Below are 19,135 nucleotides of genomic sequence, written 5' to 3'. Positions count from 1 at the left end.
TTTTCATTACATCAACTGTAGCCAATTGCCTACCAGAAATTTTACCTGCATCTAGTGCAGACTTAAGACAGACGTTAGTAATGCTCTTCCATTCCTCTATGACTGCCTTAGCTCTCGTTCTTGAACATTTCGGAAAGGCATTTTATCCCGTCTTTCTTGGCCTTCCATTGTTGGTGGCTATATCTGTTGAGAGAGGCATTCAAGCTGACGATACACTACAGTGCATACACTGCACTCTCCATCTTTCTGCCCTCAGCTTCTAGTCTTTTGTTTTTTTCAACTTTGTGTACCAAAAGAGGCCAGAGAGACAGCTCATTTACTTGAAAACAGACAGTATTACAGAATCTGGTTCTACATGGGATTACATATACTTAGGATACGGAGTAGGCGCCTTGCACTACTTCTCTATCCTAGGGTTAACTGCCTTTACAGATGCGTGTTTCTGAAGTACTCCCCTTCTCTGTTGCAAGATGCTAGACAGCTTAAGTAGAAATATTTTCTTTCTACAGAAGGGGCTGAGGGATTCTAAAAGGAAGCAGGTCTTCCCTTTCAACTGCAATCTGTACCCCAAAGGCATCTGCTCCTAAGTGGCAATATCACCTGGGGAACAGCACCTGGAGAAATAGGTGTCTAGATTTTCTCCTAGGGAGAAGTTAGCCGATTGTGTCTCTTCCTTAACATGTGCCTCAAGTTCTGATTCTTCTGCCTAATGTTCCATATACATAAAATCTTCCTCCCCCAATTCTGGGCCTGCTACTATTTCCCTTTTAACATGCAGCTCTATCTCTGCCTCTAGTGCTCTTTTTCTTCCTATTGACATCATCGATGTCAGTGATTTTCTTGTCACGTGGCCCTTGTCTTTTGAGGATGCTTGTTCATCCTTCCCTCCTAGATCATACTCTGAAGTCGAGACGAAGGGTTTCAGCAACTCTTTATCGGTGGCCTTATATTTAGACCCACTAGGAAGGGAAGACACTTCAGTTTCTTCAACTGTCACCTTTTTCAACATGGAGAGTTTGGGCTTTTGTGGCTCTGTCTTATTGCTCAAATGCATCAGCTTCAGCGATTTCACAAGCAATATGGATGCCTTGACTTTTGACGATTCTGGTAACTTTTGCTGGTGTGGCACCACAGACATAGGGTCCTTCTTATGGTAAGAATATTCAATCGCCTGCTGGATAACCTTGAGATTGGGTTAATCCTGGTGTTCCTCATCGGCTTCAAAGTGGTCATCTTCAGAGAAACCCATCTCCCCCATCACCAGCACACTCTTCCTCTGCATCTCACACGCCAACATATGTATACCCTCAGCAAACACAAAGAGATGATGGACAGAGTACTGAACCTTTTCAGACACTCACCCCCAGTCACAGATGGATCCATTATCGTTCTTTAGCTCACTTCGCTAACCCAGTTCCGACACAGCTATATGCAAATCAGTCTTAACCCTGTGTCTCATGGGAACAGTCCAGCCCGAATTGCCAAGCCATGTCTTCCCTGGACCGGAAACAACATCCTGGGACTGGAGTCAAGCTATCCTGGCTGTTGAGGGCTGAAAGCCCGAAACCGGTCCTAGGATGTTTGTTTCTATTAAAGAGGGGGGTCTGCAATGCTGGGGTCAACTAATTCAGGATGGTACGTAAATAGCATGGAATGAGTTCTGGAAACTTAGACATGGCAAAATCTCAAAGTTTAAAAACTTTCGTTTTAAAAGCTGGTCTTGGACGCCGGATATGGAGTTAGAGGGCTCAAATGAGATGCAAGAACAGTAAATCCAAGGGAAGATACAAAATAAGGAAGTGTTGAGATGGTAATGGCTGCTGATCGACCTATCCAACGGAGATTTCAAAGGAGGAAGAAGAGCAGTGAGGAGGGTACTTGCCTGTGATGAAGATAAGAGATATATAGCAAGTATCTATGAATCTTATATACAGCCCTGTCAAACCTGATTGTGTAAGGAGGAACCATCTATTTTCCCTTCACAGAGCGTATTGGAAACTCTACAGACTGTTGTATTGGGCATTGGGGGACCCACAGAGAGAATTTCTGAATGTGTAGAATTGTTTTTGCAACCATATGTAGAGAAACTCCCCTCACACATTAGGGATTCTAAACATGTTTTGCACTTGTTACATGACTTACAGTGGGAACCTGGAATGTGGTTGGTTACACTAGATGTGACTTCTCTTTATAGTAGTATTTCGCATGAGAAAGGAATATCAGCATTGAATCGTATCTTGAGCACCAGATCGGTAACATATTTGAATGAAGTAGCACTTGTAGAGAGCCTGGTTACCCGAAAGCATTTCAGCGCTAATAGTTACGCAGATACCCGATTCAAGACATATCAGGGGAAAAGGAGAGTTTTTAGCTGCTTACGAAAGTTCATGAAGTTTAATTGTGAACGAGTATGGAGGGGGAGATGGATCAAAGTTTTAGCAACATTGTATGAAAAAAGGCGACCTCCACTTCTCATTCGTTTAATTTTGGGAACTGAAATCAAATGTTTACTTTCTGATCTTAAAGCTCTTTTGGGCTGGTAGGGATGGATCATCGCACAAATCATCAGGGATCCTTTTCTGGAAAGTGCTTTATGTGCAATGCACATAGTCTTAAACTGAATCCTCTCCCGAATTGGGAGCCAATGCAGAGAGGCAAAAGCAGGTTTGGCTGAGAGATGTTTCAGGATATTTAGGAGCAACCGGGCTACACAATTTTGAACGGTTGGTAATATTTTGGTTGTAGAAAGTGGGACTCCTAAATATAGAGCGTTCGCAAAGTCAAGCCATGACAAAATCAGTGCTTGAACTAGCAGCCTTCTTGCCGTGAAAGGTAATAAGGGAAGGATTTTCCTGATCATCCTCAGAAGGCCATAGCAGGTGGCTGCTACTTTTCGAGCTTGTTCCTTAAAATCCAGGTTAGAGTTAAGCAAGACCCCAAAGCTTTTTATGAGCTTTTTCGTGGTGGGGGGCGGGCCCAGACAGTTAGGCCAAAATGAGTCTTTATTGAGGGGGGCGGAGTTGCCAAGGAGCATAATCTCAATTTTTGTCCCATTGAGCTTCAGATATGAGGTGTCCATCCATCTGGCCACTTTTTCTAAACAAGAGGTTATGCCCGGTCCAGAATTGTCATTTTTGTTCATGGATACGACCAACTGAGTGTCACCCGCATGAGCGACAATCTGCACCCCAAAAGGAATGACTATTTGTGCCAGGGAGCTCATGTAGATATTAAATAAGGTGCGACTCAGTGCTGATCCCTGAGGAATTCCACATGTAAGGGGCACTTGTTTAGACGAGATTTCATCCTCAAAGACTGAAAAGACTATTTTCTAAAAAAGACTGCAACCATTTAAGTGCCATTCCTGTGACTCCTACATCTTTGAGTCTACTAATCAACAACGGGTGATTAACTGTGCCGAAGGCTGAGCTCATGTCTAATAAAATGATTACTGCGCAGACTCCGCCGTCAAGGATTTTTCTGGTTTCTCCCCACTAACGACAGGAGTACAGTCTCTGTACCCTCCTGTGATCTGAAAACGGTCTGTGAGGGGTGAAACTGGTTGTTTTTTCCCAGGAATCCAGAGAGGGATAAATTCACATGCTTCTCAGCAATTTTATTTCTACCTGGTAACAAAGATATGGGTCGGTAATGTGCCCATTCTTCCGGGTCCAAATTAGCTTTTTTTAACAGAGCCTTGACCATCGCCTGTTTCCACAGCGGAGTCGCAATTCCAATGAGAAGGGAGGCATTGATCAGGTCTAGTATGATTGGAGAAATAGTCTTACTAATCTGATTTAAGATGATTCAAGATCTTTTTTAAGGAGATTTAGTCCAATGGGGGGAAATCCTCCAGCAAGTACTGTTCCTTTATTGAGTCGATTGAGGGTACCATCTGATGGTCTCTTTCCAAGGGGAAGGGCAAACTTATAGATTGTTAGTATTTTTGCAGAAAAAATTCTGCTATCTAGTGACATCGGAGTTGAGGGTTATCTGCAGTTTGTGAGGAGGCCGGGGGTCAAGAGTAATTTTGCAATATGGAAAATTTTGCGCGGGGGGTTTACAGCAGATGTGATTCTATCTTGATAGTAGCAGCTTTGCGCAGATTTTATTTCTGCCTTATAGTGTTTTATGGCTTCTCTATATTTGACTTTGTCATCAAGTGAAAAGTCCTTTCTCCACTTTCTTTCCAATATTTTGCACTTTTGTTTAAGTTTCCGGAGTCCGCGGGAGTACCAAGGATTTATATTGATTCCTGTTTTTATATGAATCTCTTTTTTGGGAAGGACGGTGTTAAGCAAGGACTCTAATCAATTATTAAATGCATCATTTGCGATAATAGGATTAGGGTGGGGTATTGGTCTTGTGTTCTCCAAATTAGTCACCCATAATTCCAACAGAAGTTTTGACCAGGTGCGGATAAGCTTTTTAATTTCCATCACTGGTGGACTCATTTCCCGCATGACCCAGGTAAATGGGAGCAGGAAATGGTCAGACCATGGCAGTGGGATGGGTTGAGAGGCAACCAGAGTTTGAATATTTGAAAAAATGGGGTCCAGTAAGTGACTTTTGTTGTGGGTTGCACGTAAGACTTTTTGATTGAGCTGAAAGGCCGCCAACCCTTAAACAAGATCTGATGTTTGGGAGAGTTGTGTGTTGTCAAAATGCATATTAAAGTCTCCCAATAAGGTGAAGTTGGACAGGGAGCTGGCATGGTTGGCTACGATCTCTGGCATAGTCTGAAAGAGTTGTCCAGCAGGGCCTGAGGGGCGATATATTAAAATACCTGACATGGTAGAGACTTAGGATACCCGGATGAAAAACGAGATACTTTCACAGTTGGCTATGGGATAGATGGTGATGCGGCATTTAAATTCATCCTTATAGATAATGGCAACACCCCCTCCCCAACTAGCGTCTCGGTCTAACCTCTGTATTACGTAGTTGGATGGATGGGTTTATACAATTGCATAGTCCAACTCTTTGTTCACCCAGGTTTCCGTAAAGAATAGAATATCTGGTTTTTCATCTTCTAACAGGATATGGATTTCTAGAGCATGCTTGGGGAGCGTCCGACAGTTAAGTAGGAACATTTTAAGCTCCTTTTTATCCGGTGGGATATCAAATAAAATATTTAGGGCTTACTCAAATATTGCTATCTATGACGAATACAATTCTTGAAAACAATGTGTCATGTTTAAACAATCATGGTATAAGCAGCTACAGGGGACTGCAATGGGCTCCAGATTTGACCCCTCTTATGCAAACCTCTTTATGGGTGTATTTGCGTAGGGCCATATCTGGGACCAAAGAGGGTCACAATGGATTGAACATATACTGTACTGGGGATGATATATCGATGACTGTCTGTTGATTTGAATATGTGTGTCTTGTAAATGTGTAAATGTGTGTGTCTTGTAAAGCGCACAGCTACCCGGAGGCGTCCTGGCGCTATAGACCGCTGGGGAACCCGTCCTGGCTTTCCCTGTGAGATGTTCCCTCCTGGGTATCTCCAAGGTGAAACCAGGCATCCCCGGTGTTTGTGGGGTCCGTTGTGGAGATGAGGAAAGCTAATGCCCAGAGTTGCCGAGTGTGATCCCTGGTTAAAGTAGGCACTGAGGCGAGAATTATCGAGTCCGCTGACCCTGGTTCACGGCCCTGCCGCGTTGGGAATTGAACCCTGGTCCCGGGCCGTCCTCTGCTTCCGGGTCTGCCGCCTCTAACCAGTGAGCCACACCACTCCATCTTATGGGTAATGACATACAGTTAAATTAGTTCCTTGTTCACCTTATCAATAATGATGTGAATATTAAGTGGACTTCCAAGTATAGTAAGAAGAGAATTGAGTTTTTAGACTTGGAGCTGTATGTACAAGAAGGAAAATTACAACAGTAAAAGTTTCAAAAAACCTACCTCGTGTAATGCAACTTAGCACGCTTCTAGCTTACACCCCAGGAGTCAGATCAATGCTATCCTCATTGGGGAAATGATGAGAGCATGAAGAAATTGTAGTGAGGTGCAGGAATTTAAAATATGTATACAGGATATGGAGAGATGATTGATAGAAACAGGATATAGTATACAAGTAATAAGAACAGCAAGGAGAAGAATGGCTGGTATACACAGACAATATATTTTAGATACTCATACTAGGGAAAGAATTGATTCTGAGTGAATTCACCATATTACAGATCATAACGGACTGTCACACAAATACCGCAAATGCCTAAATAAACATTGGCACTTGTTGAAGGGAGATAAGATGTTAGATACCATATGTTACATACCGGAGGGGCAGTAGATTGCGGACTCTATTATGTCCAAGTTACCCTAGGTTACAACAACAAGCTGATTGGCTCACCAAACAAACAGAAATTTTACAAATGTGGATTTTGTACAATTTGTAGATGGGACAAGGACAAAGTGAGAACTTTCACAGATATAAGAAAGAAGGAATATACTATACATATGAACATCACATGTAAAACTGAGTTTGTAGTGTATGTTATACTGTGTTATTGTGGACTCTTGTATACGGGGAGCACCATTCACGCTATCAAAGACAGAGTGTGGGAACACATGAGTTGCAGGGAAAATGGAAGATGTAAAATATATAGTGGTGGTTCACATAAAAGTTTGTCAGTCACAAGGAACACCTAAAAACATTGTTTTATGGTATACATAATGTACCAAGAAATCCTATGGGTGGGAAAAGGGAATTGACTTTAAGAAGACGTGAAGACATGTGGATTATGAGATTACACACAGTTGAGTATGTCCTAAATATTGATCATGAATTATATTATTTTGGGGGGCGTGGCTTGGACGCCGATGCCGATGGTCGCCTGAGAGCTCGGCTCCGGGACTGAGCCCGCTTTTATCCTGCAGATCGTGGATTTTGGGGTGCCCCGACCCCCACAAATCGAAGATCGGGTTGAGGCCGACCTGGTGGGGCACCTGGGGGTACCCGAAAACTGATTATTCTGACAGAAAAGCGAAGTTGCCGAGGAAACGGAGCGGAGCCCAAGATGGCGCCCGGACCCTCTCGATAGCCTTGTCGAGGCCCCTGGCCCGGAAAAGCCTACCAGATCTGCTTGAGCTTTCTCCACGTCCCATCTTTCCGAGAGGCGACCATCCGGGTGACGGTTTGGGAGTGTCTGGACGCCGTGGACATCCATGGACTGATTGATAGTCGCTTTTCTCTCGACGCAGGCTGGTAGCAGACGGCCGGAGGCTCTGATCGGAACGACAGTACCACTCGAAACGATCGGCTGTATCCCGCCGAGAGCCTGAATCAGCCGGGTCCCAAGGAACTTTATGGGCGGCACTGCGACTTGGCACTGTAGGAATTCCAGCCGCACTGGTGGCTACAATTCGAGGTCTCCCTCGACCGGACGGGCCTACGCCGGTCGCCGCCGATCGCCTCCACCTCCCCCTTGGTGGCCTCCGGGATCTCAGCGGTGGTTCATCCCGAGAGATCGGAGAGGTGGTAGGACTTGGCAAGGACGACCGAAGACCCTCTCCAATACGCCCACACACCTAGGGAACAACAGCCGACGCCCATACTTGGTGGATAGCCTGCCGAGCCTTCTCCCGCGGGGCGCATCCGCCATGGGAAAACCAAGGGGACCTAAAGGAACCACCCCGGCCGCCTCGGACACGGAGGCGCCGGACAAGGACGATCGAGGTGACCTGGAGTGTTCTGGAGGCCCTCACCTACAGCAGCAATTTGACCGGGTCCTGGAGGCGATCGCAAATACGCGATCTGCCCTACAACAAGACATCGCCCAGGTTGCGACGAGTCTGGGCCTCCTCAGGGCAGACCATGGTAAGCTCTCGGACAGAGTCAAAGAGGTGGAGAGCTCGTGAAGGTCCTGGAGCCGGCGCAGAAGACTCTGGCTGCTACGATGAAGGATGCCCTGTCCCGAATCGATGACTTAGAGAGACGGGCGGAGGACGCTGAAGGGCGTAACAGACGGAACAATATTCGCGTGGTCGGCCTACCGGAAAAGGTCGAAGATGGCGACATAGTGGCCTACCTAGAAGCTTGGCTCCGGAATGTGGTGGCGCCGGAGGGACTGTCCTCTTTCTATACCCTGGAGCGTGCACACAGAGTGCCGGCGAGACCTCCACAACAGGGCCGCTCCCCACGCCCAGCGCTTATTGCATTTTCGAGACAGGGATCTGCTCCTCAACGCTGCCAGACACAAAGGCCCTTATCAAGTGGAGAATAGCCAAGTGAACATTTTTCCGGACTATACTTATTAGACCCAACGAAAGCGGACCTCCTTCCTAGCGGTCAAGCGTGAACTTCGGAGCGAGGGTATACAATATTCGCTCCTCTTTCCTGCGAGGCTCCGCATCATCCTTGACGATAAGACCCAGTTCTTTGATACCCCGGAGGACGTCTGTACTTGGCTCGAACTATATAGGGCTGGCAAAGATGGTTTCGGATCTTCCTTCCAGTCGACTTCGGAAACCGGACAACAACGGCGATCCAAGAGACTTCGGAGCCGCCGCGGCAAACCGGGCAAGCCTTCGACTGTAGAGACTATGGCTGAGCGGCGAGGAGTGTTGGAAATGGTTTCCAACTTATCTGGATCACAGGGCGGCCCCATCGTCGAAGAATCGGAACCGGGCGGCGAGGGTGCTCGCACGGACACGGAGGACTCAGAGACTGATAGTGTCCCCTTGCCAGTGGTTACTCCGGACTCGGCTGAGGGCATGCTGGATGGGCAGGGATGAACTCGGGTGAGCTGATTCCATTTGGGCGGGAGTTTCCCGAGGGGGTGGTGGAGGTTGCGGATCATGCTGTGGACCACTGGTGGGGTTGGGGGGCCCTGATCTGGTTGACACTTTTGATTTGGGGCTCGACCTAGTCTGGGCAGACCGAGACTCGATGGCCCATTACTGGCGCCCGGCCCGCACTTAGCCCTTAAGGCTTCCCTGCGGTGGCGACCGCAGGATTAGTCGGGGAACAAGGGGTTTTCCAGGGACACGGTTTGGATGGGAACTAGATGGTGCTATTTGGGTCCTGTTCTGGGGTGGGTGGGGAGGGGTCTGTTTCATAAGGGAGTTTGGTTGCTGTTGGGGGGGATGGCCGCCATTAGTGTTGACTTGAATGTTGCCTGTTTTTTGTTTGAGCATGGTTGTGAGAGCCCGGGCGCGACGATGTGGGACAATGGCTGAGATCGCTAATGTAAAATGCATCACTTGGAATGTGCGGGGGCTTCACACTATGTCCAGACGTCACAAGATTCACGCTTATCTGGTGCGCAGAGGGGTGCAAATAGCGCTGCTGCAGGAGACACATCTCACCAAGGCGGAAGGGGCGGCGCTACAACGTAGGTGGAGAGGACAGGTTTACTGCACTACATACTCAGCTTACGCGAGGGGGGTACTGATATGGATAAGGGCTGGAGTTCCCCTGCAGGTTTCCCAACCGGTGGTAGATCCGGAGGGTCGTTACGTAGCTATCTCTGGTACATTGGGGGGTAGGGCACTGAATATTTGTTGTGTTTATGCACCTAATGTGGATCAGCTCGCCTTCCTCTCCGGGTTGTCGGGCTCCTTGGCCCATTTCCTGTCGGGAACCCTCCTGCTAGGTGGTGATTTTAACTCGGTGGTGGATGTCGACGCTGACCGTTCGCACCCCCCCTCCCGGACTCCCCGGTCCGGCGGGTGGCTAAAGGCAGGAAGGACTGGCAGACACATTGGGGGCTGACGGATATCTGGCGTGCGCAACACCCCGACACTAGAGACTACTCATTTTTTTCCGGCCTGCACGAATTACATGTGCGACTAGACGGGTTTCTGGGGTCGGCGGAATTGGTGCCCGCGACGATGCGCTCTGAATATTTGGCTAGGACCATCTCGGATCACAACCCCCTCCTAGCGGACTTCCGTTGGTTTCCCGGGGCCCCTAGTGTGCCTACTTGGAAACTGCGCCCCGAGATATTAGAGGATATAGTCTTCAGGGCGGACCTGGAGGACAAAATTGCTGACTATTTTGCGACCAATGGAGGCACTGCTGGATCGAGAGCGTCGGAGTGGGATGCATTCAAAGTAGTGGTCAGGGGCTATTGTATCTCTAAGAAAGTGGGAATGCGTCGGGTCATCCTTGATGACCTGGCCACTGCGGACCGGAAGCTCTGCAAGATGGAACTTCGCCGCCCCGGCCATCCAGAACTTCAGGAACGTGCTGCCGCGGCGAGGGAGGCGGTGGCAGCGGAGGTCGAAAGACTGCGCTGTTTTGATTATAAGGCCTATACCACCAGGTCGCTCACGGAAGGGGATAAGTCGGGCGCGCTTTTGGCTTGGTTGGCCAATCCCACGCGCCGGACCTCCCTGACGACGTCCATGCGCACCGCGGAGGGTCTTGAGGTGCACACCCAACCAGAGATACTAGATTGCTACCAGCGTTACTACGAACGGCTGTACCGCAGTAACCTGACCCGAGAACCCACCCTGATCGATGATTATCTGCAATCCTTAGAGATTCCCGCGCTGGAGCCCGACGTGGCGAAGGCCCTGGGCACCGATATTGAACTGGGGGAAATCCGTAGCGCCATAAAGGGGATGGCGAGAAATAAGACCCCGGGCCTTGATGGGCTCCCGGTCGAATTTTACTCCACCTACATAGACCTGTTGGCGCCCCGACTGTTGATAGTCTACAAAGAAGCGAAGCGCTTGGGACGACTCCCCGGCTCGATGTGTGAGGCCTTAGTAGTTCCCCTCCTCAAACCTGGTAGGGAGTCGGCTGACCCGGCGTCTTATCGACCGTTATCTATGTTAACGGTCGACTATAAGATTCTAAGCAGCATACTGGCATCGAGGCTGCTGGGACACATGCGCTTCTTGGTGCACGAGGACCAGGCAGGATTCATCCCAAAACGTAACACGACCATGAATATTCGCCGGTTGTTTCGTCTGCTAGAGGAACCGCACACGGAGGCCCTGTGCCCATTGGTCCTTTCGGTTGATTTGGAAAAGGCTTTTGATAGCCTAGAATGGGACTACTTGCGCAGAGTACTACTGAGCTTTGGTCTGGGGGAGGGCTTTATCAGGTTGACCACTGTACTTTATGCCTCGGCGTCGGCCAGGGTGAGGGCAGGCCCGCTGATCTCCCAACAGTACCCAGTAGAACGAGGCACGAGGCAGGGATGCTCGTTATCCCCATTGCTCTTCGCGTTAGCGGTGGAGCCACTGGCGTCGTCGGTCTGGTCCAGAGCTTCATCCGCGGACTGCGGACCTTTGTTGGACAGCGCTATATCTCACTGTATGCTGATGACCTGCTGCTCTTCCTTGAGAATTCAGATACTGCTTTAGACGGGGCTGCAGAGGCTCTGACAACCTTCGGGGAGGTCTCGGGCCTTAAGGTGAATTGGGCCAAGACCTGTCTGTTCCCAGTTCGTAGGGGAGAACCCAGACCCGACACCAGCAGAGAGATTAGGTGGGAACCTAACTGCCTTAAGTACCTGGGGGTGTACGTGTACCATGACCCCGCCGACCTTCTAGACGGCAATATAGCCCGCTGTACTCGCACGTTGCGCGGCAACATGGATTTCTGGGCTACCCTGCTGCTTTCAGTGGCGGGGCGTATAGAACTGTTGAAAATGGTGGCACTATCCCGGTTGATATACTATTTTAGAGCGCTTCCGATTTGGATCCCGCCGGCCACCTTTCGGCTCCTGAGATCCATGGTGGTGGGGTTCCTCTGGGGATCGGGCCGCCGGAGAGTGGCACTCAAGACCCTGATGAGACCAAAATCGGAAGGCGGCCTAGCGGTGCCAGACTTTGAAAAATACTATCTGGCGGCTCAATTGCAGACCTTCACCAAGGAGATAGCGAGAGAGTTTCGTGGCCCGGCGGATGGGAGGGGCAGGGGAATGCCCAGACATGTTATTTCCTTCATTGCACTGCGCCAGCGCTTAGCCCTGCATGACCTAACGCTCGAAGAAAGCACTATTAGGTTATGCTGGAATCGCGCCCACGCCCGGGGGGAGCTAAAACTCCCATATGCACCGGAAATGCCGCTGGGGATGTTAAGGGCCTTACCGCTCGGGGGAGAGTGGTCGCGCCTAGGGCATTGGGAAGATGCAGGATTGCAGTTAGTGGGGGACCTTTATGAAGACGGGGTGTTACTGCCTTTCCAGGAGATCCTGGACCGTTTCGACGTTCCCCGAGGCGACTTCCTCCTGCATACAGCTCTGGTTAGAGCAATTCAGACGCACTGGAAAAGTGGCATGGAGGAACCGCCTACGTCGCCGGTGTGCCAATGCGTTATGATGTCCGCGGGGACTGTCCAGGCAGTCACGTGCTTATATAATAGATTGCTTAACGAGGGTTTGCCCCCGCTCACCACACTGCGGAACCGCTAGGAAGCTGACATAGGAAAAGAGATACCGGAAACGACGTGGACACAACTAATGCGCCGAGCCTGGAAAGGAGCGCGCCACGCCCGGTTTCAAATGGTCAATTTTTATATACTCCACAGGGCCTACCTAACCCCGGCGAAAATCCAGCAATACTTCGCCACGGACACGGCGGATTGTCCCAGATGCCGAGCGCCCGAGGCAGACCTCATTCACATGCTGTGGTCCTGCCCAGCGCTGTCCTCCTACTGGCTTTTGATCGAGGACACTCTTAATAGGGTTACTGGGAGAATCTTGACGGTCGACGCAGCGGTGGGGATCCTACATTGGTTCCCACATAACCCTAAAAATAAAATATCAAGCAAATTTATAGACTTAGGGCTCATTCTCGCTAAAAGAGAGATAACCAGGAATTGGAAGGCAAGAGTTGGTCCAACAGGAGCTAAATGGCACAACAAACTTCTGAAGTGGGCTACAGGGGAGAGCACTCTGCGATACCAACTGGCGAGGCGGCAGCAAAATGAGAGGGCGCTAGAAACAGCGTTGGAATGGGAGACATTAGTGCAGGCCCTGAGAGATTACTGCGCTTCCAGCTATTCTGAGGGTGATAATGCAGCACAACTTGAGTCCCGTTAGACGTCTACAACACTGATCTCTACCCAATCACCTAGGGTTTCTTCCCACACGCTCTTTCTACACGTACCACACACACTGATGGCGGGGCTGGGTGGGGGGAGGGAGCTGCGCTGAGCGATTGTTGGGGAGGGTTTGTTCCGTTAGGTTGATTTAGAAAAGCAGACGAAGGCCGCTGGATTATCCGGATCAGCTTCAACTTTATACCAGATCCCCTCCTGCGTTTTTGTAAGCAGACACCGCCCGACCCTCGGGTTGTGGGCTGAATGGCTGTGTACTCAAGATGTTTCCTCACGGGGGATCGGATGTTTCTTTTGTATTTCCACTACAGATATGTTGCTGATCTAACATGTAACTTTGGCTAATTCCTGCAATAAAAATATATTTAAAAAAAAAACCAAAAAAAAATGAATTACATTATTTTCTAGGAGGTAGGTAAACTAGATAACTGAATGATGGCTACATTATTTATCTGTGGACAGACAATATTTCCCTCTCAATAGCTTGACATAGTGTTAACAAAAGTACCGGGTAATATCTAAAGGTTTTATTATATGAAGATTATATGAGGATTTAATTTTTACTGCGTATATGTGGAAATATACGCTTATGTTGAGCAATACAGTTTAAGAATGCATATTTAGAATCATCCCATCATCTTAATAATCATGTCTACTCTATATTTGGCACAAGGAAATTAAGTTGGAATTGATTATGATTGAAAAGTACATTTGGTATTATCAGACCAGATTGCGAACACTTGCCACTACAGACCATGAACAGTAAATTGATTAATGATCATAATAACATAATATGGCCCATACTCCTGGTCGAAGACACCACTCGTAGATCAGTGTCAAATTCAGACACATCTACAACTGTGGCAGACGATTGACTAAAAAATCAATTTCAAAAGTATACATGACTGTGGAATTAGAGAATTATTGGTGTGATATGCAAGTCTCGCATGTTTAAATACTTGTCAGAAGAGAATTAGACAAGTTTAATTAGATTCTATATTTGTGGTAAACGACACAGCTCTGACTATTTGACCCCAGCTTCGATAGTGGAGAATATTGGATATTTACGCTACATATCACTCTTGGAAAACAATACGTTATTATCAATTACCGTTTATTTTTAACTTGCTGGTTTGACGCTGTGAGCTTGACTTAAATTTAAAGTTGCCTAATTTTAAGGTGTAATTTATTTTAATTTGGAATGGAAAACAAATGGGAGGCTTATCCAGGTTGTATTATTTGTTTCCACTGACATTAAAAGATGGCGGGACCTTTGGGAGAGGTTTTTTTCCACACCATGCGTCCTAGCACTCAAATAAACAGGCCTCTTGCCGTTACATGGCGTCTAAACGAACATGGATGTACACAACTAGCAGTAAGATATGGAATTGCCGGCCCGTACACAAGTGCTTTTGTGCTCTTACGGTGTGTTGCGAAACTTTCACAAATACCGGTTTTAATTAATCAGGACACACAATATTTTGTTTTGGAAATGCACAGTGATGTAAATGTCATATACGCATTAGCTAAGGATTTGCGGGATATAAACAAAAGAGAGCATGTATATGATGAGTTGTTATAACATGGGTATATGCCTGATTAACTTAAATTCTCTAGTTCTACGGCTTGCATCGGGAAATAGAGCGCTAGAGGCGAGTTTACTTTATTTGATTTTACAACAATGTACTTTTGTCCTAAGCTGACATTTTGGTTACTAAGTTTTTTTTTAATGTTAAAACGTTGGAGGCAAGAAAACTTTGATACACGTAAGGATTACAATATACTATACACGCCATTAGGTCGTGAACCATACACTGAGCAGGTATGTGGTTGCTTTAGAAATCCACTTTTAAAGTACATTTAGATAATGAGAGTTACCGACTCTGATCCCTTTAAATTTCGTTTGTCATGAAGAATATAACCGAACAGTTACCTTTTAAGTTAGGGTAACAACAATGTACTTCTAAATTTAACACAAAAACTGTGGTGAGATAATGAGCACATGACTAGTTTACAAGCTCAAATTATAACACACGAAAACATCCTTGATCATTTGAAAACAATTTGTGGTGGTAGTGGCAACTTAAGACCTAGGGATATGATATTGGTTTGTTACATAGTGTCTTAATTTGTATGCTACAAGCAAAATGTCACACGTAACAAGGATAATAGCAGTGCACCTGTATAATCTGAAGCATGGTTTTTATCCAGTGTTCACTTTGTAGTGGTGTAGGATTAGTTACTTACCTGTAATCCTAGTTCTCTTCCAGGGGTATCCTCATCAAAGTCATAAGCATTAGAATATTCCCGCCCATGCGCGGGACCCCGGAAACAATATATTATATGTGCCCCACATATACATATACATATATATATATAAATAAATATATATAAAAATAAGCAATTGTAGCCAAATAAAACAGTAAAGCTGGAATATGCTGTGAAGAATTTCCACCATACATTTGTATTAGCATTAGAAACATGAGAAACAACACCAATGCTTGTTTAGAAACTGTTTTAATGCTTAGAAAGCAGTAGAAATTCTCATAACACACTGTAAGCATATACAGCTCCCAGGCTGCATTGCAAATACCCAGTCTAAAAAGACTGAAAAGCTAACCTGTAGCTGCATGCACTAGAACTGACGCTGTGCCTTTAAGCCACCTCTGCCCCTAGCTTCCCATCATGCCTCAGGGGTTACAGTTAGGTCAGTTGTTCTTTTCGGAGACTGAAAACCAAACCATGGTAATAACAGGTTAAAACATCTCCTACTTGATAAACAAAGTCCTTTGCCCGGGGAGGCGGGAGGGTTGCTTATGACTTTGATGAGGATACCCCTGGAAGAGAACTAGGATTACAGGTAAGTAACTAATCCTTCTCTTCCAGGGGATCCTCATCAATAGTCATAAGCATTAGAATAGAGTAGCGAGCCTCACCTCATCCCTGCGGGCAAAGGAATCAACAGATAACATTTATAGTCATAGGCCCAAAAGAAGGCCATATTCTACCCAAATAGGTTTCTCAAGGAGGCTTGCCCTACTTGAGAATCCGCTCTGGAATCAGACTCTAGGCAATAATGCCTCGTAAAGGTATGGACTGATTTCCATGTCGCAGCCTTGCAAATTTCTGACATGGGAATGTCATGTAAAAATGCTATTGTGGCTGCCTTCCCTCTAGTGGAATGAGCTTTGGGTGATTGTAACAAAGGTTTGCCAGCCAGCTGGTATGCTAGTTTGATACATGAGACAATCCATCTGGAGATGGACCTTTTGGCTGCTGCAAACCCGGTCCTCATTGAACCGTAATTGACAAAGAGTTGGTCTGTCTTTCTGGTGCCCTTCGTTCTTTCTAGGTAAAACTTTAGCACCCGTTTAAGATCTAACGAGTGCAACGACCTCTCTGCTGGGGTCGATGGGTTAGGAAAGAACGAAGGAAGGGTAATCGTTTGGTTTATATGAAAATCCGATACCACTTTTGGAAGGAAAGACGGGTGAGCCCTCATTACCACTCTATTGTGGTGAAACACAGTGTAAGGTTCCTTGGTGCAGAGTGCTTGAATCTCGCTAACCCTGCGCGCAGAGGTTATTGCCACCAAGAAGGCCGCCTTCCAAGTGAGATGCTGCAAGGAGGCCTTGTGTATAGGCTCAAACGGTGTAGACATCAGCCTGGAGAGAACCAGGTTCAACTCCCAGGGAGGAGAAGGATTTCTCACAGGGGGATAGACCTTCTTCAATCCCTGAAGGAAATCCTTAACCACTGGGACCTGAAAAAACGATGTTTGTGTAGGTGATTTTCTGTACGCTACTATGGCAGATAGGTGAACCCTAGTAGAAGCGTATTTCAACCCTGATGTCGCTAAGTAAAGGAGGTATGGGAGGACTACCTCTTCTTGTCCTTTGGTGGGATCAAAGCCATGGTCCTTACACCAAATGAAAAATCTTTTCCACTTGAACGCATAAGACGCCCTTGTGGAAGGTCTCTTTGCCTCTCTTAAAATAGTCATACATTCTGGAGGCAGATTTAGGTGTCCGTATTGCAAGACCTCAGGAGCCATGCAGTCAGGTTCAGCGACGGGAGGTTGGGATGCAGGATCCTCCCGTTCATTTTGCTCAACAGGTCTGGCCAGCACGGCAGACGTCTGTGTGGACACAGCGACAGATGTAATAGGTCTGGATACCACCATTGTCGCGGCCAATCCGGAGCAACTAGGATCATGTCCATGCTCGATCTGATGAGCTTGGCCACCACCTTCGGAATCAGTGCCAGAGGAGGAAACGCATAGGCGAACATTCCTGTCCACTCCAGCAGGAGAGCGTTCCCTTGTGTCCCTGGCCGGTGGAACCTGGACGCGAAGGCGTGGCATTTGGCGTTTTCGTCGTCCGCGAATAAATCTATGTCTGGACGACCCCAGCAACGGAAGAGTTCTTCGACTACTTCGTCGTTTAGCACCCAGTCTGGCTGATCTTCGAAGTGCCTGCTGAGTGCGTCCGCTTTTGTGTTTAGCTCGCCTGGAAGATGTACTGCCACCACCGACAGTCCCCGAGCCAGAAGCCAGTGCCAGATTGTCTGGGCCTCCTGAGACAGAGGGCGAGACCGAGTTCCTCCCTGCTTGTTCAGATAGAACATAGTTGTAGTGTTGTCCGTCTGAACCAGGATTTTGTCCGTTGTGATTGCTGGAAGGAACGCTTTGAGCGCCAGATGAACTGCTCGAAGTTCCAGCATGTTGATGTGGTATGTCTGAAGGTTGGTCGACCAGCGACCCTGGATCTGAAGATGACCCATGTGAGCACCCCAACCTTCCAGAGATGCGTCCGTTACCACAGACAGCGAAGGAAGAGGTTGCTGAAAAGGGACTCCCTGCAAGACATTCCGAGGGCGAGTCCACCACTGTATTGAGGTCAGTGCTGCTTGAGATAGGATGATTCGATCCCCCCAATCTTCAACCTGGCGTTTGGAATTAGGAAGATGCAGGACGCCATGGAGCCCAGTAGAGACGCTACTTCTCGCACCTTTGGACGAGGAAACTGAAGTAACTTTCTGCATTTCTGCCCCATGGAAGATAGTCTCTCCTGCGAAGGAAACGCTCTTCCTAAATTTGTGTCTAGAACTGCTCCCAGATAGTGGATAGTTTGCGTGGGATGCAGGACTGACTTTTCTGTGTTCACGTGGAGCCCAAGCCTGTGTAGTTGTTGAAGACACAGATGACAGTCTTTGGTGGCTTGACGAGGGGACGGACTCGTCAGGAGCCAGTCGTCTAGATATGGGTACACAAAAAGACCTTTTTTGTGTAGACATGCCGCTACCACTGCCATGCACTTGGTGAACACCCTTGGTGCGGATTTTAGTCCGAACGGAAGTACTTTGTACTGGTAATGCTTGTTCCCTACCAGAAACCTCAAGTACTTCCGATGACCTGGTGTTATAGGACTGTGGAAGTACGCGTCCTGTAAATCCACCGAACACATCCAATCTCCAATTTGTAGATGAGGACATATCTGATGAAGTGCCAGCATGCGAAACTTCTCTTTGACCACCACCTTGTTGAGGGTCCGAAGATCCAAAATCGGTCTGAACTTGTCCTCTTGGTCTCTTTTGGGGACTAGAAAATACCTTGAGTACACTCCTCTCCCCCTTTGGGGTGGGGGTACCTATTCGATTGCGTTTTTCTTTAGGAGGAAGCTCACCTCCCTTTTGAGGAGGTTTAGATGGTACGAGCGAGTCTTTTTTGGAGGAATCGGTTGTGGTCTCTTCCGGAAACGTAGCGCATATCCATTGCGCAGTATATTCAGCACCCACTGATCTTTTGTGATGCTGACCCACTCTGCCAGGTGTTGCGAAGCACTTCCTCCCACTGGAGTGGGTAACGGCGCCAGAGGAAGCCACTGCTCAGGCTTTGCCTCCTCTAGGCGTGGTAGAGGACTGATGATGTCCGCCTCTGCCTCTGCCCGATTTTCCTCCTCTATATTGTGTCTTCCCTTGTGGCTTGTTCTGAGACCATTGAGGGGTTTGAACCCTCTGTTGGCCTCCCCGGTTCTTGTTGGTCTTGAAGCGTCGCTTGAACGGCTCTTTCTTCTTCTCCAGACCAACCGCCTTCACCGTGTCCAATTC

General features: G+C 47.7%; 1 protein-coding gene across 2 annotated transcripts in view; it reads right to left on the bottom strand.

Moving 5' to 3' along the window:
- SMG6 (SMG6 nonsense mediated mRNA decay factor) overlaps positions 1-19,135 on the bottom strand; it is a 1,283,123-nt gene that overhangs the window by 877,923 nt on the left and 386,065 nt on the right. The gene's annotated exons all lie outside the window — the stretch shown is intronic.

Source organism: Lissotriton vulgaris, chromosome 2_1, assembly GCF_964263255.1.
Source record: "Lissotriton vulgaris chromosome 2_1, aLisVul1.2, whole genome shotgun sequence".
Lineage (NCBI taxonomy): Eukaryota > Metazoa > Chordata > Amphibia > Caudata > Salamandridae > Lissotriton > Lissotriton vulgaris.
Note: the sequence above shows the minus strand (reverse complement) of the source record. Positions and strands in the feature narration are given on the sequence as shown.